The 23,603-nt window shown below is 35.9% G+C and overlaps 1 pseudogene; it reads left to right on the plus strand.

Annotated features, from left to right (window-relative positions):
• Positions 1-229: 229 nt before the first annotated feature.
• LOC113307151 lies at positions 230-329 on the plus strand (annotated as a pseudogene).
• Positions 330-23,603: the final 23,274 nt, after the last annotated feature.

The raw sequence follows: 23,603 nt of genomic DNA on the forward strand, positions 1-23,603 counted from the left end.
TCTAAAGCTTCTAACATTTTTGCTATAGCATCAATTTTGGCATTTGATTCGTAGCCTCCTTCTACTACTATTTTACCATTGCTGGGTTTTTTCGGCGATTTCATTAAAAAATTCCATCGCCGCATCAACAGTTTGGTTTTCAAATCCACCAGTGCATAAAGACTCAACCATGGTCGTTGTGGAATAATCTAAACCCTCAGAAAGGATTTGAACTAGCCTAACCTTTTCTAAACCATGATGAGGACACTGGGATAATAAATCATTGAACCTTTCCAAATACCTATATAAAGATTCTCCCTCTTGTTGTGAAAATGTGCATATTTGCGTCCTAATAGACGATGTTTTGTGCCTAGGGAAAAACTTATTGAAAAAGGAAGATGTAAGTTGTTCATATGTCTCAATTGACTCGGAGTCCAAACTATATAGCCACGACTTGGCCTTATCATTCAGGGAAAATGGGAATAACCTAAGTTTCAAAGCATCATCATCTAAGCCTTTAATTCTTAGAGTACTACAAGTTTCCTCAAAATCCCTAACATGATAATAAGGGTTTTCATTTTCTTTCCCTAAAAAGATTGGGAGCATCTGTAAGGTCCCGGGTTTCAGTTCATAGGGTGCCTCCGTTTCAGCTAACTTAATACACGAAGGACTAGTAGTCCTAGTTGGATTCAACAAAGCTTTCAAAGTTGCCATTTCAGGCGCTATCGGAGCAACATGGATTCTCTCCTCAGTCAAAGGACGTTCAAAAACAGACTCTTCAAAAGTCGGACTCTCTATATTAAGGTAATCGAGACGCTTCGAACTACTAGGTTTCTCTTTAACAAATCTACCTAGTGCGTCTCTTTTACGTTCAGGCATACAATAGAATTTTCTAAATTGGAAGGGTAAGCAAACACATATCAAGGCCGACTCAACCAAATCAAACCTATTGATTTCTAGTAAACAAAAAGCATGATGGCTCCACTTAGATTGTTTCTAGACCAGCTTCTAATCCTTCGAACGGGAATTCGTTACAATTTAAGCAAACCCCTCTGGAATCAATCCGAGTTAACGTAAGTTGAATAGAGGCGAGGGAAGCTCGGTGGAGCTTTGATACCCAAGGCCTCACCGGTATTACAAGGCGGCGCAGTCACGCATTCAACTTACAGAAACCGTCAAGAACTTTGAAGCTCGTTACCCTATCGGTCTCGTTCTAGTCAAAATTTTAGGCTTAGGTTCGTGTAGGTTACGTGTTCCTAAAGCGGGTAAGAAGAGAACGGTGATGAAATCCGAACCCTTATCTTGTATGATCAGGCCTTTCCCTTTACTAGAAAAATAAATGTCCATATTCAGTCCTCAACATATATGCATACGAAGGAGTCAAGTAACTCGCTGACAGGGGATTCGCGAGTGTTTAGAATGTTACCTCCCGTTCCAGACGGGGGATGAATCGGTTGTAGTCGACTCGGGCCACTGACTTCGATGTCTAGTGTACGAACCTAAGGTGCAGACACAATATCGTAATTGTCCCCCTTCTCTGCAAACAGTTTATATTTAAAGTACCCTTCCATAGGGTAATAAAAAAAAATAATGTCCCAAAGTCCAAAAAGTAAAGAAAAATTACAAAAATAATAAACCCTAATACAGTTTTTTTTTTCTAAAAGAAAATAAACAAACCCTAAACTAAAATTGTCTAAAATAAAATTGTCTTCTTTTCTGTTCTTTTTGGTTTAATCTTTACCTCCAAGTCTTTATGAAATCACCAAACTCTTTGGCTCAATTTTCTTTATGATCCAGAACCTGTAGACACAAGATAAATACCCAAAAACATAAAAAAGAACAAATATTATAAAAATAAAAATAAAAATAAAATAAAAATAAACCCTAAAAACAAGTCCGTGTCGGCGGCGCCAAAAATTGATGTGATTTGTAGATAGTGGTAAAAGTGGTTCGATTCTCAGACTTGTGAAGGATATTACTTAGACTTAAATTCTAATATTAAAATAGAAAACTCACTAAAAATTATAGCAAACTCAATCAAAGTTGATATCAATATTAAAAGAACACTGAGGCTAAAATATCAATATTTTCCAAGTTCAAATTGATTAAACCAATACTTATATTATACAATTTTCTCGTTTAATTTGATTCTAAAATATTGCAATAAGTAGATTTTCAAAAGTAATAATTGTAAATACCAAGTATGAAGCATCAAAATTCTTAAAACTAAGCATACTCCATCAAAATAAATCACAATCACTCAAATAAAAATCATATTCAATAATAGTTCAAATAATCATATAATTATTGCAAATAAAAAGATAAAATAGAATATACCACTTTTATTGGAAAAATAGCTTCCTCTATCGCCTCAGCAATGGGGTTTAGCTCCTCATATTAATTATGGTCTCAAAATATTTGTTTGTTGCTCAAAAGATGATTAAAAAAGTGAAAAGTAATAACACAGACTGTTTGCAACAGTGTATCGGAGTTACAAAACAACTGTTACAAAGGAACTGTTACAGAAAACTGTTGTAAATACTGTTCCTTTGTCGCTGATTTTAAGACCCAAGAAACGACTGTCTTCAATGGCCTTTTGTTCTTCGTGTTCTTCCTTGTGCACCAGCAGAAACGATTTCCTGCAACTCTTGATTTCGTTCTCTGTTATTCTCTAAACTTCTCCCAACTCTCGACCTCCCTTCTATATGACCCAAACAATCTATTTATATCAAAAATACCGATTAAGTCTCTCCCAAATCTTCCAAATTCTCTTCCCCTCTCTTCACGGCAAAGTTGCGGCAATTTCTTGTTTTAGAATTTCTACACGTTTCTGAGCTTTCCTTTTTATTCTAAACTCTTCCTTAGATAGATACAAATCTTTGGGAAGGTTCATAGCACTTTAATCTCTCTAAAATTCCCTAAAATAGGTCACACATGTGACTTTCCATATATTTCTGTTGTGATAAAAATCCGTCGATTGAGCCAAGTCTAATCGATTTCAACACCCATAACAGATTCCTAGACCCATAAGGAGTCTATCTTTTGAAAATCAGAGGTTTAATCGACCTCAAACTCCTCCAAATCAAGAACCCTAATCTGTTCTTCACTGCCACAAATTTTCCCGCCAATTTTGAGGATTTGAAACCGTGAAGAAGAAAGGGCGCCCCCTATCCAGAGTAGGGATGCCTTTAGCAGCTGCCTTAAGGGGTGTCTTGGGGGTGCCCCTTATCCAAACCGGGGATCCGAATAGCATGTGTCCTCCGGGTGCTTCCCGACAACTTTTCGAGCCAATTTTTTCCAAAAATGTTTATTGGCCAAAAATACTTATAAATATATAAAACACCATAATAAGTACAATAATAAGCCCTAACAATATACAGAATCGAGACAAATCGGACACAAAAATGTGTCTATCACTTAAGGACATGGTATCTTATACTCGACTCGATATGTACATAGGTTCTAGTCTTCTAATCTCTCTGATTTCTTTTCTTATTCTTGGTTTTCGTATCTGACATCAACATCAGTTGCATATTTAAGGAGAAGATATCCAACAATCTTAAGATGAAAGTTACGCTATCTTCTTCTTTTCTTCTAAAACGTCGTACACTTGCTTTATTACGCGGAACGGTTGAAGGTCATACATAACTGCTACATTTAGTTGGAATTATTCTCCCTCTTGTTGTGAAAATGTGCATATTTGCGTCCTAATAGACGATTTTTTGTGCCTAGGGAAAAACTTATTGAAAAAGGCAGATGTAAGTTGTTCATATGTCTCAATTGACTCGGAGTCCAAACTATATAGCCACGACTTGGCCTTATCTTTCAGGGAAAATGGGAATAACCTAAGTTTCAAAGCATCATCATCTAAGCCTCTAATTCTTAGAGTACTACGAATTTCCTCAAAATCCCTAACATGGTAATAAGGGTTTTCATTTTCTTTCCTTAAAAAGATTGGGAGCATCTGTAAGGTTCCATGTTTCATTTCATAGGGTGCCTCCGTTTCAGCTAACTTAATACACGAAGGACGAGTAGTCCTAGTTGGATTCAACAAAGCTTTCAAAGTTGCCATTTCAGGCGCTATCGGAGCAACATGGATTCTCTCCTCAGTCAAAGGACGTTCAAAAACAGACTCTTCAAAAGTATGACTCTCTAGATTAAGGTAATCGAGACGCTTCGAACTACTAGGTTCTCTTTAACAAATCTACCTAGTGCGTCTCTTTTACGTTCAGACATACAATAGAATTTTCTAAATTGGAAGGGTAAGCAAACACAGGTCAAGGATGACTCAACCAAATCAAACCTATTGATTTCTAGCAAACAAAAAGCATGATGGCTCCACTTAGATTGTTTCTAGACCACCTGCTAATCCTTCGAACGAGAATTTGTTACAATTTTATCAAACCCCACTGGAATCAATCCGAGTTAACGTAAGTTGAATAGAGGCGAGGGAAGCTCGGTGGAGCTTTGATACCCAATGCCTCACCGGTATTACAAGGCGGCGCAGTCACGCATTCAACTTACAGAAACCGTCAAGAACTTCGAAGTATGCTTAAAAGAGTAACCAATATTTTTCGAATGACTTTCCTGTTAAGCTCGTTACCTTATCGGTCTCGTTCTAGTCAAAATTTTAGGCTTAGGTTCGTGTAGGTTACGTGTTCCTAAAGCGGGTAAGAAGAGAACGGTGATGAAATCCGAACCCTTATCTTGTATGACCAGGCCTTTCCCTTTACTAGAAAAATAAATGTCCGTATTCAGTCCTCAACATATATGCATATGAAGGAGTCCAGTAACTCGCTGACAGGGGATTCGCGAGTGTTTAGAATGTTACCTCCCGTTCCAGACGGGGGATGAATCGGTTGTAGTCGACTCGGGCCACTACTTAGATGTCTAGTGTACGAACCCAAGGTACAGAGACAATATCATAATTGTCCCCCTTCTCTGCAAACAATTTATATTTAAAGTACCCTTTCGTAGGGTAATAAAAAAAATAATGTCTCAAAGTCCAAAAGTCCAAAAAGTAAAGAAAAATTACAAAAATAATAAACCCTAATACAGTTTTTTTTTCTTTTCTAAAAGAAAATAAACAAACCCTAAATTAAAATTGTCTTCTTTTATGTTCTTTTTGGTTTAATCTTTAGCTCCAAGTCTTTATGAAATCACCATACTCTTTGGCTCAATTTTCTTTATGATCCAGAACCTGTAGACACAAGATAAATACCCAAAAACATAAAAAAGAACAAAAATAATAAAAAAATAAAAATAAAATAAATCTAAAACCCTAAAAACAAGTCCGCGCCGGCGGCGCCAAAAATTGATGTGATTTGTAGATAGTGGTAAAAGTGGTTCGATTTTCAGACTTGTGAAGGATATTAATTAGACTTAAATTCTAATATTAAAATAGAAAACTCACTAAAAATTATAGCAAACTCAATCAAAGTTGATATCAATATTAAAAGAACACTGAGGCTAAGATATCACTATTTTCCAAGTTCAAAGTGATTAAACCAATACTTATATTTATGCAATTTTCTCGTTTAATTTGATTCTAAAATATTGCAATAAGTTTTCAAAAGTAATAATTGTAAATACCAAGTATGAAGCATCAAAATTCTTAAAACTAAGCATACTCCATCAAAATAAATCACAATCACTCAAATAAAAATCATATGCAATAATAGTTCAAGGAATAATCATATAGTTATTGCAAATAAAAAGATAAAATAGAATATATCACTTTTTATTGGAAAAATAGCTTCTTCTATCGCCTCAGCAATGGGGTTTAGCTCCTCATATTAATCATGGTCTCAAAATATGTGTTTGTTGCTCAAAAGATGATTAAAAGAGTGAAAAGTAATAACACAGACTGTTTGCAACAGTGTATCGGAGTTACAACAGCTGTTACAAAGGAACTGTTACAGAAAACTGTTGTAAATACTGTTGCTTTGTCGCTGATTTTAAGACCCCAGAAACTACTGTCTTCAATGGCCTTTTGTTCTTCGTGTTCTTCCTTGCGCACCAGCAGAAACGATTTCCTGCAACTTCGTTCTCTGTTCTTCTCTAAACTTCCCCTAACTCTCGACCTCCCTTCTATATGACCCAAACAATCTATTTATATCAAAAATACCGATTAAGTCTCTCCCAAATCTTCCAAATTCTCTTCCACTCTCTTCACGGCAAAGTTGCGGCAATTTCTTGTTTTAGAATTTCTACACGTTTCTGAGCTTTCCTTTTTATTCTAAACTCTTCCTTAGATAGATACAAATCTTTGGGAAAGTTCATAGGACTTTAATCTCTCTAAAATTCCCTAAAACATGTCACACACGTGACTTTCGATATATTTATGTTGTGATAAAAATCCGTCGATTGAGCCAAGTCTAATCGATTTCAACACCCATATCATATTCCTAGACCCATAAGGAGTCTATCCTATGAAAATCAGAGGTTTAATCGACCTCAACCTCCTTCAAATCAAGAACCCTAATCTGTTCTTCACTGCCACAAATTTTCCCGCCAATTTTGAGGATTTGAAACCGTGAAGAAGAAGGGGCGTCCCCTATCCAGAGTAGGGGTGCCTTTAGCAGCTACCTTAAGGGGTGTCCTGGGGGTGCCCCTTATCCAAACTGGGGGTCCGAATAGCATGTGTCCTCCGGGTGCTTTCCGACAACTTTTCGAGCCAATTTTTTCCAAAAATGTTTATTGACCAAAAATACTTACAAATAAATAAAACACCATAATAAGTACAAAAATAAGCCCTAACAATATATAGAATCGAGACAAATCGGACACAAAAATGTATCTATCACTTAAGGACATGGTATCTAATACTCGACTCGATATGTACATAGGTTCTAGTCTTCTAATCTCTCTGATTTCTTTTCTTATTCTTGGTTTTTCGTATCCGGCATCAACATCATTTGCATATTAAAGGAGAAGATATCCAACTATCTTAAGACGAAAGTTACTTTATCTTCTTCTTTTCTTCTAAAACGTCGTACACTTGCTTTATTACGCGGCACGGTTGAAGGTCATACATAACTGCTACATTTAGTTGGAATTATTTTCAAAGGGAGCCAATCTAATATGGTGTCAAGGAGCAACTGGCCGGGTTTTGATTTGAAAGACGTAGAATTCAGGGAGTCAAACGGGATGGAGTTCTGTTTTGTATTTGTTGAGAATACAAAATCGGATAATCAAGGAAAATCCATTGTGTCTCATTGCAGAGACATTGTGATTGGGTGTTATCGATGCAAGAAGTCTGGGTTGTTTAAATTAATTGATTCTAACGACTGTAACTCGTTGAAGACAGTTCAGAATATAACCATATTTGGTGATCCAAATATATGGTTGGAGGCGTAGGACTTTTGGATTCTTTCTGACTCTTAACCCTACCTTCTCATCAAACTCTCCTCTTTCCTTTACTGAGTTATTAGTAATTTGAAAGTTATTAATGCATAACAGTTCTTAATAGTCAGTTTAAATTTTCTTTTGTGGCTAGAGGAAATTAAACTAGAAGAACCATAAAAGGGAAAAATGGAAAGCGCCGTTTTGACTCCTGCCGGTGATGTCAACGATATATCTCAAGAGATTGGAAATTTCTGATCAAAGAGTTTGGAACGATAAGAAAAGGCATCAATAGAACTAATTGGAACAGAATATGGAGAGGAAAGTTGCAGTGAACGCAAACTTTGAAGCAACGGACAACCATTCTCCTTATTTGGTGTTGAGATTTTGATGGATCTCCCAAATGAAAAGGAATTTGGATAAATCCTTTTAACCGTGTGTACAAGACATTATGATAATACTCCTCACCAAATTGAATTTTTTTTGGAGTAGTGGAAGTATGTTTACAAATTTCAGAAAGCTAAGTCTCTTTTCTGCGGAATTTCGGAAGAGCAGGAAATCAGTTCTAGCCCAGAATGATTTTCCAACATTTTTTGGTTGCTATTCTGATTTTGTGGTAAGAAATGGAAGTTGTTGAACAGGATTTTTGTCTTGATTACACATTTTAATCTCCATATGGAGTCATGATGCGCTGTTGCACATGTTTTGAAGAGGCGTGTCTCTTCATCAAACGACATCAATGATGTGATTGCTGTTTGAGAATACGGGAACAATTAACGGTTCCTATATTGTTGGTGGATAATGATTAAACTAGACACAGTGGTTCCCACAGTCAGAATGTAACTTATGGAAGAATGAGTTACTACGTACTATAAATCAAAGGTCCTGGTAACTCGTATACCAGGGGCATATGTTAAGGTTGATTAAAAAAATATTTTTTTACCTTGGTCTTCACAAATCTACTGGAATAACTAAATTTTCTTGGAAATATGTACTGATCATTTTTATGAGTGTTCATATCCGCTTTTGTCCTTAATTTTTATTTCCATGGACAAGTGAAAAAATATTAGAAATCTCAAACAATCAAATTGAAGTTTTTGAAGTTTCAACTTCAGATTCTAACTATTACAGCAAATAATGGTTCCAAAGAATAACTAAAATGATCTTGCAAAATCAATCACTGAAAGAAGCAACAATTACAGTAGCGTCCGGCTCGAATAAATTCAGACCTTTATGCAATCAACATCATATGTTGCTGTCCGAAGCTTTGACGTTTAATTTCCTTTACCAATAAGAGATAAAATTCCATTTGATACCCCCTAGCCAAATTTACTGTGTTCTTCAGTTTCCATGAGATACTTTAAGTCATCAAATTAATTCTATTTCTTAATCAGTTTCAATGAAACTGAAACATTGATTTTTTTGGACGACTGTTTAGATCAAATTAATTAGTTTTGGTATACTGTTTGACTTTGTTTCTATTTTAAAGAAATAAACCGAAAAAGGAAAAGAAAATCTGGGTTAAATTCTTCTCACTTTATTCACCCATCACCAGATTAAACTCCAGAACATCATCATAAAAATATTTCAGATTAAGATAGCAGAATATTTTTTTCAAAACCATTTTAATCAAATCATTAAATAGAAACACGATAAATCAATAAACACCCGATTCTATTGGGGGATTTGACGATAAATGATAAATGTTTCATCTAAATCAGTGAATTTGATTGGATCATTCCAGAGAAATTGGTTTAATTTTAATTAACGAACACCCAATTCTTCCTTTAGCTTGATTTCATCATTCTTTTGTTTTCGGATGTGATTCATCAATAACAATTTTTTTTTGTTTTGACGTTTTAGTGAATATGATCGTGTTTAGCACATACCCTATAACTGTGCTTTATGTTCCATTTTGTTATTTTCTGCATATGGAAGAAGAAAGAGAAGAGCAGGGAAGATGAAGACGAAGACGAAGAGATGAAACAAAGAGAAAAAAACGTGACTTTTTATTTTACTACGAGGATAATAACGAAAATATGATCCTCATCTGTAAAATTTATTTTATAACTCTAATTACAATACATAATCCCGTAAATATAGATAAAAGGGGGTCATTACATGTTTCTTAACGTATGTCATGATATACAAGTTAACAAAATCCATAAATCGAGTGCTTAATTATATGTTCTATGATTGATTAAACACAGTCAATGACTAGGTAATCAATTAAATAAGACACATTGGTTGATTCAGTGACTTGGACTAGGCGTCCGAACAATTCAAACTGATTTGGAATTCTTACTCATACCGAACGGTTACTGTGAGAGATGTCTCGATTTCCTGCACAAATGGAAACGTTTTGTTAGTGGCAGGAAATTAAGAGCATCCGATGAATCTGTTGATTGAGTATAGCCTTGAAATGTGGGGGTGAATCATATGCTATATAGTGTCTGAAGAAAAACATGGGTGTTTTTAAATCCAAATAATTCATGTCGATCCTCAAATTTAGCTAAGTAAATGGTGATTGAACACATGTGATTAGTTTGTAACAAACTGGATTAAAGGGCGGCCGACCTATCCAGAATTGGAGAGTTACAAAATCACGGTTAGTGCATGCACAGATGGACGTAAATTTGTACGGACATGATTTTGGAAATAATTTGTAGCAAGTAAAATTGGAAGAGAAATTACAAAAATTTGTAATAGTGCTACAAAATGGTGACAAGTTTCTAGTAAATAGCCTTAGAGGACCGCGCATGAAAATATTTTGATGACTAGAGACAATGTGATCATCGAGGGGAATAGGTTAATTTAAATCCTATTAATTATGAGTGAAGATAATGGTAACCCAACCTAGTTTACTGGAGATTCCAAAATCTAGGTTCAAAAGGGACAACTAAGTTATGTATAACTCGGAGTAAACACCGTGGAGATAAAACTCCATCCTATTCATATGATGGGACAGTGTATTTCCTGAAATCTGTTTTAGGATAAGCTATGCTTTTAATGGTGCCTATATCTTGTTTACAAGTGGGATACTACAGGTATTCTTAATGGGACATCACCTATGTGAGTGTAGAATTGTGGCCAATTCTATGGAAATTTTATAAGGCTTTAATTTCTTAGAGCACTCATGAATCCGGGATTTATTCAGGGTCGAAATGAACACAACCGTAGAACCAAATTAGTGAGAAAAGGCATTGTGTGATAACTATTGTCTTGGTTTACATTAAAAACTGAACAGTTCAAGACATCGCGTTCACTGGTTAGTGAGTAAATCCGATAGTTATTCACGGATGAAGGTTCAAAGCCAAAAGCTACCTATCCCCATGCAATGACTTTTCATTTTATCTCTCTTTAGCGTCTGCATACATTTGCATTCTATGAATTTCTATTCAATGTGGGGGATTGTTTGAAAAATTGAATAGAATTTAGGATAAGTTGGTTACACCAAATTGTGAAGAGACTCTTTCCAAGAAATGTGACTCTCCATAAAGAGACATGACTTTCCCTAAAGACATGACTCTCGTAAGAGTCACCTATCAAGTATATAAACCCCACTCATGGTTCTTTCCAAAGATAAGAAAAGCACACACAAAACTTTGATTTTCACTTGCATTCATTATTGTCTAGTATTCAGAGATAAACACTAAGTTTGGTTCGCCGTTTCCTTGAGTTTGGAGTGCTTCTACTCGAGGAAGAAAGATCGTTGTATCCTGGAAAACGTTTCACAAGTAAAAACCCATTAGTAACGGAGTGTGGCGAATTACTTCTTAAAGACAGAGTATCTAATACTCGACTCGATCTATACATACGTTCTAGTCTTCTAATCTCTCAGGTTTCTTTTCTTATTCTTGGTTTTCGTATCTGGCATCAACATCAGTTGCATATTAAAGGAAAAGATATCCAACACATGCACCTGCCACCTGCTTGTTTGATTTGTTCCACTGCCCCATGAATTGGATTGTGATGATTTTAGTTCGGGTTAGACATCTAAGCTGCAAGGTTTAGGGCCTTCCAGATCGTGAAGCTTAACAGGGTGGAAGGTGGACGGATATTTTTTGGACTTTGGGGACTAACTGACTTGAACAGGTGGACTAACTCAATGGACCTGGTGGACTAACTCATAGAAAAAAATAAGTCCAAAGGGGGAAATTAGTTACAAGTCTAGTTATGACAAAAAAAAAGGGGCTACAGCCTGGGTTAGCCCCCTTTGGTTCCGCCACTATTAACACGTTGTAATCCAAAAAAATCAACAAACCCCACGGAAGGAAATGCTTAAAACAGCCATCAACTATTATCTATCAAACATAAAAAGAATCTGGGAACATAAACTGAAGTACCAGTCATTACAAGCTTTCCTAATCTTTTAATCCTCTGGCTTTACCCTTTGTAGATTGATTTCTGTTCCAACTCTGATGTTTTTATATATCTCTTCTTTTTTATTTTGCCCTAATTTTCAATTTTTCATTTTTTCCTTTATATTTGTCAATCTCTGGTTCTAATTGGTTTGTCTTCCTTTTAATGGCATCTTAATCTCCTCCCTGCTTGTTGCCACGCACTGGTGTTGCAGTAATGTCCCATCACATCTTGAGGTATAATCATAGTTGACAGTTTCCAAGTTGGCATAATCAAAGTTGGCTTTTTATTGTAGTGGTGCATCTGATTTTCATCCTTATCGGTTTCTCTCAATCTTATCTAACCTGGGTTATTATAATGGTTCTCCTGCTTCACTTTTAAGGAAAAAGTGTTCTTGTTGTTATCTTTTCTTGGTCAGGAGCTTTGGTGTCTACAAAATTGTATTTGACACATCCTACAAATTTTCAACCATACTTATCTAACTAAGAAGTTGACACATCCTACAAATTTTCCTTATAAATACTACCTCAAACAATTTCAGTTTCTTTATATCGTTCTTTGTTATTACAACATCTTACTTTTCTTCACCCTTATGGCTAGAGCATCGGTGAATAACATTTCTGAACAGATGTAGAAAGTATCAATCAGTGAAGAACCTATTAGAAGAAGGGTTGTTATGCGCTCGAATACTGCAATCCTAAATGGAATTCGAGATTGGAGGTATTGTCTTGCTGGTAAACTTTATGCCCCTGGTGTTATGATATGGAAAGATGTTGAACGAGCTGCCAGATTCATTTGGCCTCATGTGAGGAGGCACAATCAATGGTTGGTTCAGGTGCGTAGTTTGGAACCTAATGTTTTTGTTATCAAATTTCAAGTTAATGATGATAAAGAAGCTATTTTGTTTGGTTGGGGTTGGAATTTTGATGGTTATTTGATAGTCTTAAAAGATTGGAATTTAACAATGGACTATCATCTCTTAGATTTCTCGGTTTCTCCATACTGGCTAGAATATAAGTACCTCTTACCTGAATTCACTTATGCTGATATTTTGAGAATGCTTGGTAATATCGTTGGAGAAGTTAGAGTGGTTGAGCCTGATGGTGTTAGTCCTCCTACTTCCTCAAAATATAGAGCTTTAATTCTCATTAATGTCAACACTCCTCTCATAACTGGTATTACTGCCGCTAATGCTTCTGGTGTCACTAGGTGGATTGGTTTCTTTTATGAAAAACAGCCTTACAGACTTTGCTCTGAGTGTAAGGTACCTAATCATGAAGAAAATGACTGTGCTGATATGACTAATCGAAGACGTGAAATGGAAGAGACTGTAAGAGGGTTTGGTTTTGCTGAGCCGGTTTTACCTCCTCAACGAAATCCTCAGCAAGAAGCTCAACTCTTTTTACAACATGGTACTCAACGGAGAAACAGACTGCGCCAACCAATTTCTTTAGAACAGCTGAGGCCTTTTGATGGAATGCGCCTATCCATCTTCTCGGCTACTGATTCTGATGCTGCAACTTCATCATCCTATCATGATCAGTCTCATGTTTCCTCTTCTGTAAGGCCATATTCTACTCTGAAAAGTGATGGTGCTAGTACGAGTGGTACGAAGAAGCGATATCGTCGACCCCCAACCTTAGTTATAACTCATGAGAATCAACTTGAGGATGCTGAGTTTGATAGAGATATTATTGTTGTTGGAGAAACATCTTCTGTTCAAGATGATATTGCTACCATTGAAGAGAATAATGTTTGGGACATTGCTGCAGCACATTCCCTTAATGCACAGAACAAAACGGATGCATGGCAACAGGTGTTTTTCTCAACTCGTTTTTCTTTATTGAGTTTTCACTCTTTCCTTAATCTGTGTTTTTTTTTCCCTACCTTTTTATCTATCTTTTTCATTATTCACAACATGAAAATTATGTCTTGGAACTGTCAAGGTATAGGAAACCCTCATACTAGAGACTATCTTAGTTTCTGTTTAACCAATAATGATCCAGACATTTTTTCTTGTGCGAAACCAAAGCTTAGCCCAATAATATGCGACTATATCTTTCTAGAACTAAATACCCTAATTATTAGTTTGATCCTTCTTTGGGCCTTTCTGGTGGTATTGCTCTTGCCTGGAAACAAGGAATTGATGTTGAAATAATGCACACTACCTCTGATACAATACATGCTATTGTACACACTCATGATAATAACTTGGATTTTTTGGTCACCTTTATGTATGGAGTGCGTGATGCTGTAGGCAATAACAATCAGTGGAAATATTTGCTTGATATGTATTCTTCTGTTGATCTCCCGTGGGTTTTTTTAGGCGACTTAAACTTCACTATGAATGACTCTGAAACCCATAGTATTAATGCATCTCATCCTCATCATGCTAGACATGTTAGGAATTTTATTCAGCAAATGGGTCTTATTGATTTGGGTTATTCAGGAGCTGACACTACTTGGTCGAATCATAGAGATGGAGATGCTCATGTCTCTGTTAGATTAAATAGAGCCTTAGTGAACTGTTGTTGGATTAATAATTATACTAATGCTCATCTGCAACATTTAGTTCCCATTGCTTCAGACCACAGTCCTATTTTGTTACATACTGTTCCTAGTGCTAGAAAACACACTCCTTTTAAGCTATACAAGTGTTGGTTCCAAGTGGCCTCTTGTAAAGACACTATCAATCAAAGTTGGCAACAACAATTTAATGTCTCTCCTTCTTTTCAGTTATCAAGTAAGTTAAAATTCACTAGATTTCAGTTGCAATTGTGGAAAAAATTCTCTTTTGGGAATATTGAGTGCAAACTTCATAATATTCAGAATCAACTGCAGCGTTGTTATGATGATAATTTGCCAGCTTCTCATCCTTTGATTCGACAGTTAAGTTCTTCTCTTCAACAGTGGTTAATAATCTAGAAATAATTCTTTATGCAAAAGGCAGGTGACAAGTTTCTTGAAGCAGATAGGAATTCATCATATTTTCACTCAATGGCTAATTTCAATAAAAAGAGATCCAACATTCAGGATATTCAAGGGCCTTTAGCTATTTGGTATGATGATTGATGAGTGCCTAATATTGTATATATGTATCCCTTTTTGTTGGCATTTAACTCATCTTTTGTGCATTAATTCTACATTTTATCCCATATTCTGTATTTTCATTGTTTTCAAGAATAAATATTTTTATTAATTAATTTTGCATTTTTAGGTAATAAATAAAGTCTGGATGACTTGCGGAGCAAAAAGAGCAGAAAAGTAGTGAAAAGCCGGGAGAAATCACGCAAGGAAGCCGCGAAGAATGGTGCGCACAACCTCATTTTCTACACACAAAAACGCCTCCGTTCTCAGCCATCAGATCAGTTCTCAGAAGCATCCGACGGTCGCTCCTTCATAGAGCATCAAAATCTGAAGTCTCTGCCAAGCACCACAGCGCTGAAATTCCAAGCCTTCAGATTAGATGGTAGTTGAATCCAACGGTTGCTCCCTTGTTGTTCATCAAAGTTTGATATCTCCGCCTTACACTACAGCACCTAACCTAATCTAGCACCGTTCGTTTCGTTGTATCCCTTCATCCGACGGTCGCTCCTCGCTTGCCTCCGCATCACCGTCCGATCTACCTACCAAATCCACATCCCACGGCTAAGCTTCGCGAAACATCAAAATCTTTATCCCTGCCTCACACCTTAATACCCAAATACCTAATACCCTTCTTCCCAAAACAGTCGACCTCTCCTCCATCACTTCTCCACAGCAGAGCCTTCAGCTTCCACCTGCTCCACCAACTCGCTGCCACCACCACCAGCTCCGCCACCTGCTCCACCAACCCTGACACCACCATACCACCTCCGTCATCATCCTACACGTGATTGAAAGCTTCCCCCATCATTCTAGCCCTTTATCCCATCAACTTATTACCTAACCTAAACCCTAGGTTATGGGTTGATGGATTAACGTGTGCTAGAGAAGCAATTGATGCATGGAGGTGATACAGGAGAACAAGTGGAAGCATGGGTCGAAGATGGAATGGTCTCATCACATCAAATCAGGTTACAAAATCGATCCCTAGGTCACTGTTGAAAATTAGGGTTTCGTAAATTAGGGTTCTTCATTTTTGGGTATAAATAGAGGGGGTGTTGTATGTGTAGAGGGTGTTCTTGGACTAGCCAAGTTACCAATTAGGTTTAATTTCATTTTTTTGGTTCCAATTTTAATTGCACTGTTAACTTTTAGGGTTCTTGTTTGGCAATTTTAATTGTCTGTTTAGCAGTTCAATTTCAGTTATGTTCATATTTGTTGTGCAAGTTCCTGTTAATGTTCAATTTTAGTTTCACATCAGTTTCTGTTCATGTGTGTTAGTTCAATTTTCATTTAGTTTCATATCCTGTTAATGTTCCTGTTGAATGTGCAATATCCTGTTAGTATCCTGTTTAGGTTTAATTCCATGTTAGTTCAATGTTAATGTATCTGTTGCTTCAACTCACTGTTAAGTAATGGAGTGTTAGATTAAAACTTTGATGCATAGTGTTGATTGAGTAGTGGGGAGAAACTAGTGCTCACTAGTGACAATGAGCAAGCTAGTTCTCTTCCCACTCTAGAAGAGTGCCTTAGTTTTGCTCCATTTCAGTTTCACTATCATCCTTGCCCTTGGCCTTAGGCCTTGGTTCATTTATCTTGTTCACACTGTTTTCTTCATTGTCATCTTTGCTTGCTGTTATCTTGTTGTTTACTGCATTGCTTGTGCAGCTGTCTAGTCTTTCCATTGCTTGTGCAGCTGTCTAGTTTTCTTTTGCTGTTTAGTTTTTCCATTGCTTTTGCCCTGCTGTTGTTTCTCTTGCACTTCCCTTGCAGCTGTCTGCTACACTGCTGCTGCAGCTGCTGTTCCTGTTGCTTTTGCCTTGCAGCTGTCTCTTTTGCATTTGCCATGCTGCATTGCACTGCTGCATTGCATTGTTTTCTTCCCCTGTTGTGCAGCACTTGTGCTGCTGCCACTTCTTCTCCTGCTGCCTTCCTTTCTCTTGCTGCTGCTGGTGCTCCTAGGCCTGCTACCTGGTGCTGCCACTCCACTTCTCCTGCCAAGCCCAGTTCAGTTCACAGCTAAAAGGCCTAGCTAAATCAAAACTGAAGTTCAGTTCCTCAAAGGCCCAAAGGCCCAGATCCTTGACTGAATCCAAAAGCCCAGAGCACAACTTGAGCTCATCAGAAGACCAAAACAAAAGCCCAAGGTTTAGTTCATTAAGGCCCAGTTCAGCCCAAGCCTAAGTTTAAGGCCAAAGCCTAGTGTACTGATAGGCTAAAGCCAAAGCCAACTTCAATCAAAGCCCATTTACACTTCAAAGACCAACTGAGCCCAAGCTCAGTTCATTTTATTGTTATCAAACCCATTAGTACTCAAAGCCCAATTTAAGCCAATAGGCTTCATAGCCCAATAGCAATTTAGGAACCCAATTAGCTAGAAAACAACAAAACACACCCGATCTCTGTGGATCGACCCGTACTTTCACGAGCTACAACTGACGACCGTGCACTTGCGGTATTACTGTAGGCCCCCGTTTTTATTGCGCTTAATTTTATACATATCTCCGGGCCCACCAAGTTTTTGGCCGGGGATAATTTTTAACACCTCTTTTCAAAGCCAATCAATGATCGGAGTAACATTGAGTCTATTTTTCTTAACCATTTTGTGAATATTTCATCTACTTCTAAGACGCAGATTAATCAAGATATTTTGCAGCTGTTTACTCCTTGTATCACAGAAGACCAAAACTTTCAGCTTATCTGAGTTCCTGATGCTCAAGAAATTAAGGATGTTGTCTTTCAGATTAGACCTTGGGCTTCTCCAGGTAATGATGGATTCCAAGCTGCTTTCTATCAGCAATGCTGGGAGACGGTTGGATCTGAGGTAATCTCCATGGTTCAGTACTTTTTTACCTTCAAGCATATGCTCAAGACTATAAATCATACATATCAAGTTCTGATACCCAAAACTCATAACCCTCAAACACCAGCTGACTACAAACCAATTAGTATGTGCAATGTTAGTTACAAAATCATCTCAACAATTTTGGCGGACCGTCTTAAACCTTTATTGCCTGTCATTATTTCTCCTACTCAAACTGCCTTTGTTACAGGCAGACATATCCATGATAATGTTAATATAGCACAGGAGATTCTGCATAGTATGAAAATTAAGAAGATAAATAAGGCTTTGGTAGGTTTAAAGTTAGATATGTCGAAAGCATTCGACCGGGTAGAATGGTCTTTTTTATTATCAATTTTTCGCCAAATGGGTTTTCATGAAGATTGGATTTCTTTGATTGATCAGTGCATATCCACAACAAATATTTCTATACTTATCAATGGTACTCCTAGTTCTTCTTTTTTTCCAACCCGCGGCCTACGCCAAGGAGACCCTTTGTCTCCTTATTTATTTTTGTTCATCATGGAATTGTTTTCTAGACTTTTACAGCATAATGTTGCTTCTGGTCTTCTCAATGGTATTAAAATTAACCAACATTGTCTTCCTATCAATCATCTATTTTTTGCAGATGATTGTTTGTTATTCTTTCAAGCTAATTCTGCTCAAATGAATCATCTTAGACATCTGATTCATTCTTTTGGACAAGCCTCGGGACAGGCTATTAACATGCATAAGTCAACTTTGTTTTTTGGTAAGCACACTTCAATTGCCCAAAAGTCTAATATTTCTAGCATTCTTAATATGAAAGTTATGGGGTTGGGTGAAAAATATTTGGGCATTCCTCTTTTTATGCCTAGATCAAGACAAAAAAATTGTAAAGGTATTCTTGATAGCATGACTAACCGGGTACAGGGCTGGCATAGTAAAATGGTTAACCAAGCAGGAAGAACAACTCAAGTGAATGCAGTGCTGAGTACAATGGGTATGTTTCAAATGCAGATCCTTAAACTGCCAGAAACAACAACTCATCACATGGACAACATCCAAAGGCGTTACTGGTGGAATAATTTTACCAACGATCATCAACGACAACTTATTGGATGGAAAAAGGTATCTGTACCTAAAAGATTTGGAGGTCTAGGTCTTAAAAATTTAACCAATTATAATTTAGCTCTTCTTGCGAAATTGGCCTGGCAATTATTACATAATCAAGATGCTATTTGGGCAAAATTGTTGAAAGGTAAATACTTTCCTCATAATGATCTGCAATTCTTCCCTCCACCGTAAACTAACAATTCAAGTTGGGTATGGCAGAGTATATGTGTTGAGCTTGAAATTGTTCTTAGAAATGCAAAATGGCAAGTAGGTAATGGTACTCGCATTAATATCTGGACTGCTAATTGGATTCCTTCCATGCACACTGCAATTCAAGATTGGAGTTATCTGAATACAAGTAATATTCAATGGGTTTCGGAACTATTTGATCCTCTCACTCAGCAATGGAATATTCCTCTTCTTCGCCATTTATTTTCTGCAGACCAGGTTAACTCTATTCTCACTATTCCTTTACAATTAGATCAGGAAGATAAGTTGGTCTGGCCTTTTACTAGCACTGGCATGTTCACAACTGCTTCAGCGTACAAGATGCTTTCTGAAAAGGATTTGCATATGGATATTTCAATGGGTTTATCTCAGCAATTATGGTTAGCATTCAGGAAATTTAAAGTACCATATAAGTTTCAAATTTTTATGTGGAAAGGAATACATGATGTTATACCTGTGAAAGCTCGCATTTTTAGGCATCTGAATGCTGATGATAAAATATGTGTTATGTGTAGTATGAATCAAACTGAAGATCTGGACCATTTGCTACGTCATTGCTCCTTCTCTCAAGCTATATGGAAGACTTATTTTCCTAATCAGTTCGTTTCCATTGTGCAGTATCCCTCGGTTCTCTCCTGGATTCAGACTTGGCAGCTTAAGGGTTCGAATACTGGTGATTGTGTGTTCGTGAGTGTTCTTTCTTCCTCTTTTTTCCTTCAAAAGGTCGTTTGAAGTTAAGTATTACAATTTGGGTATTTTACTCATAGCTGATTAGCTTCTTGATATTCCTCTAAATCAACAAAATGACTTCTAAAAGATATAATCAGTCTGAGAATTTTACTCCAATTTTCAAATAAGATCATTCGTAAAACAAAAATCAAATAATAAGATATACTCCGTATGTCGCATATTTTCTCTAAGTTCATTTAAACATGGTGGACATGACACCTTTACAATTGCACACTACGCCTATTCAAACATTAACTTGGATAATATATATATGTTCTTTTTATTGGAAGTTGATAATAAAAATTGTCATTATAGAAAAACAACTCGTTTTAGTATTTTACTAGCTCAAACCTAGCTGAATCAACAAACAAAATAAATACCACCTGAACGGAATCAATAGAAAACAAATATAACGTTAAACCAAAAAACACTCTGAGTTAACAAAATAATTTATGAAAACATACATTTCAAGATGTCATCATATCGAAGTAATTTAAAAACAATTACATATGTGACATTTTTCAAAATTTAATACTCCTTTCGATTCAAATTAGTCCAACGTCACTCAACCAACTTCAAATCCCCTCAAACCCATCCTGACGCGCTCGTTTTACTTTCTTGATTTTAGGAAAAAACTATTTTTTTTCTTTTCTTTTAAGCAAGTCAATTGCTTTTCTCGTCATTTTGTTAGAAATTTAGAGAACGATTTTAATTGTTAGTTGTTACTATTTCAATGGTAACAAGTTACGTGATAATTTGTATGTTTCTTACTAAATAGTACCCTCGTCTTCAAGATATTTCAAAAATATCTCTTAAACTATTATCTAAGTTTCACAATCAATCTAAAAGGTTATTAATTAAGAAAAATTGATGTTTTCATCGGTTAAGATAGTACTGGTTCAGTTTTACGCCTTAAAAGTACTAATTAAATTTCAATAAAAGTTGAAAAAATGTGTCTCACATTAAAAAATATATATATATAAGAAATAAATAAAAGATACCACTAATGTTCGTAAGATAAATATTATTTTACATTTTTATTTCTAAAATATCAGTAGAAACCTTTAAGTTTCAATATGTAAACATCATGCTCGTTTTTTCTAATGCTTTTATCTAGCATAAACAAACCACATTGTATATGGAGACAACATATGAATCCAATATATGATGTATGTGGTGTATCATTTTCAGGTAAATTAAAATGAAAAAACTGCTGAAGATGGATTAGGATAACTGTTGAGATGGTGGAATTTTTTTACAAATGCTCTCAGAGTTGGAGGATTCAAGACCACCGAGGTTAAACTCAAATAAAGTGTGAGAAGACATAAAGATCGGAAAAGATCTGCTACAAAATATACAATACTCTGTCACAATTTTAGATGATATAAACTAACGGGTTAGACGTTTTATGAGTCCAACTTAATATATAATTCATTTTTTTTATTAATTAATAATACAATATAATTTTATATATAAAAGGATATAGAACCACAAGTTATACGTAACCTTACTAAAGCAAAAATAATAATGCGATTGTCTCTGGACTAGTTATTCCCATTTTCAAATAGGTTGTTTAATATGAAACTAAAATTAATTAAATGATGATTTATTCAAATCCAACCACTTGTCCTCCGAAGTTGGTAAGTAGGCATATTGAATTGTGATATTTATAGCGGGAAATAAAATGCGTATACTATCAAGGTCGAAGAGTGCATGACCTTGTAAGATTCGTTGGATGATATTTTAGAAGGTATTACCAAACCCATCCTTAGTTAAGGTGGAAATCTTTATATTCAATAGCTTGTTTGGATGATATTTTCCAAGTTGAATCATTTTCGATTTCTAAAAGAAAAAGGTCAGTAGTTATTTTGGGAAGAACGACTTCTTGGAATAGAAAAGCTAGCTTTTTGTGAAGCAAATTGTTTTTTTTATGACTTTTGTGATTGATTTCCGCTTCTAATATCTAAACATGTCATAAGTTTCTGCAAAATATTCACAAAAAAGGTTGAGGTAGAAAAATAAATAATGACATATTTGAAGATTTTCTTCACCAATTTTTTTCAAAAGTACCGGTTTACGATAATATTAAATTCGTAAAAAACCAACAAAAATTCCTAGACAGGGTGAGCAGCCCACTCATTCCATTTGTAAGTTTCAACATAGAAACATTATGTTCGTTTTACTAGCGTGCAAACAAGACACTATCTATTGATAGCAATGTCATAGCATTTCCTGCACATTTGATGTAGATTACAAAACGAAAATTTATTAACCTCGTAATTGGAATAATCGTTGAGACGGTGGTGGAAATTGTTAAATGGATTTAGGTCAAGTCTCGTATTGGAAAGTTATTGTATGGGATGGATATGCATAATTAAAATATTATTGAAGGAATCGGTGAATAAAGGATGCTCTGTGGTTACCTGGCTCAACTAGGTTTTCTTGTACCTATTATAACTTCTTTTTGAATCAACTATATAGAACGTCTGCAGCGGTAGAACACAAGGAAGGTTCTGATTTAAAAGCCGGAGCATAAGGTGGCACAAAAGAAATCCCATCACTATCGTTAATGGATGGACAAATCACTATCTTTTATTGATATGAAAGGTTGAATCTTGTTTGTTTTCTGGATATTCAAGCTTAAGGGTTGGGTTCCTCGCATTTTGAACAACATGTCATGTTTAATTATCACAAAATTGGTTAAAAAGACCAAAATCAACAATTTTTGTGTGAAAAAGACATGTAAAATTTGATACTGTTTAAATGGACGAAAATGTAAAAATAGTCAGGATGTAAACAGTTTCATCCTACCCATTTTCAAATATCTTTTCTTATTTTTTAATTTACATCAGGATGCACCCAGTTTTCATCTGGCTCTTCTTTAAGTGCAAGCCAGGATGAATCCAGTTTCATTATTGCTATTTTTTTTTTTGAGTCCATTTCACTCGTACTAGTTTTTATTCATCCATTAAAACCATGTTTTAAAAATATTTGAACAAATGACCCATTTTTCGTTTAATTATTTGTTCACTTTTATCCTGATCTCTTCCAGAAAAAAAAACAATGTATAAAGTAGCACTCTTACTCGGGTAAACACCCTTCAAAATATGTCCTTTCCGGCAACATGCGAATATCGATCTTTCAAGCACTTTTTACAATCACCAATACCAAGCAGTGATGCATGTATCAGTACTACCAATCCAAACACAATAATGCTACGTATATCGTGACGAGATACCGCAGTTATTACCGTGTGAGGAAAGCGTGGGACCCACTTTTCAAAATTCTACCCTATCAAGATCCAAATGCAAAGAACGCTAAAATCTCTGCCCTTTATTTCCTCCCGGTACATTCCACTGGATAAGTTGATGTCAACGTAGCATCACTCATCCAAACACCAAAAACCGGCCAACTGTGTCAACGGCTCTTACTTACGTGTCCTACTGGTTTATGGTACAGCAATGCGACTATCATAAATGAGCCACGTGTTATAACCAAACTGAAACAAACATTTTCAAGTGGGATTAGAAAAGAACTACAGGGACCAACTTGCTAAACTTTGAAGAGATACAAGGACGTAAAGCTAGTTTAACTAATATAAACAAGCGTTAACAAGTTTAGGGTCTGTTTGTTTTGGTCTTCTTTTCCTCGCTAATTTGCTTCGCATCCGAATCATCTTTGTTTTTCTTTTCTTTTTTGACAAGGCAGTAGAGTGTTCCCTAGATTACATCCAAATTTATTCAAATTGGAATTGGTTTCGAAATAGTGAGATTCAAACTTCTCCCTCCGTGATGGTAGGGAGCATGAAAACCATCAAACCGCCTGATGGTTTTCTTGGCATCTGAATTTGACTTGAGGTCAATACCGGACTACGTAGCCGATTTGTGTATTTTTCATCGAAAGGTTGCTTGGAATTAAGTATCTTTGTTTGGACATTTTG

The sequence above is a fragment of the Papaver somniferum genome, chromosome 8 (assembly GCF_003573695.1).
Source record: "Papaver somniferum cultivar HN1 chromosome 8, ASM357369v1, whole genome shotgun sequence".
Taxonomy (NCBI): domain Eukaryota; kingdom Viridiplantae; phylum Streptophyta; class Magnoliopsida; order Ranunculales; family Papaveraceae; genus Papaver; species Papaver somniferum.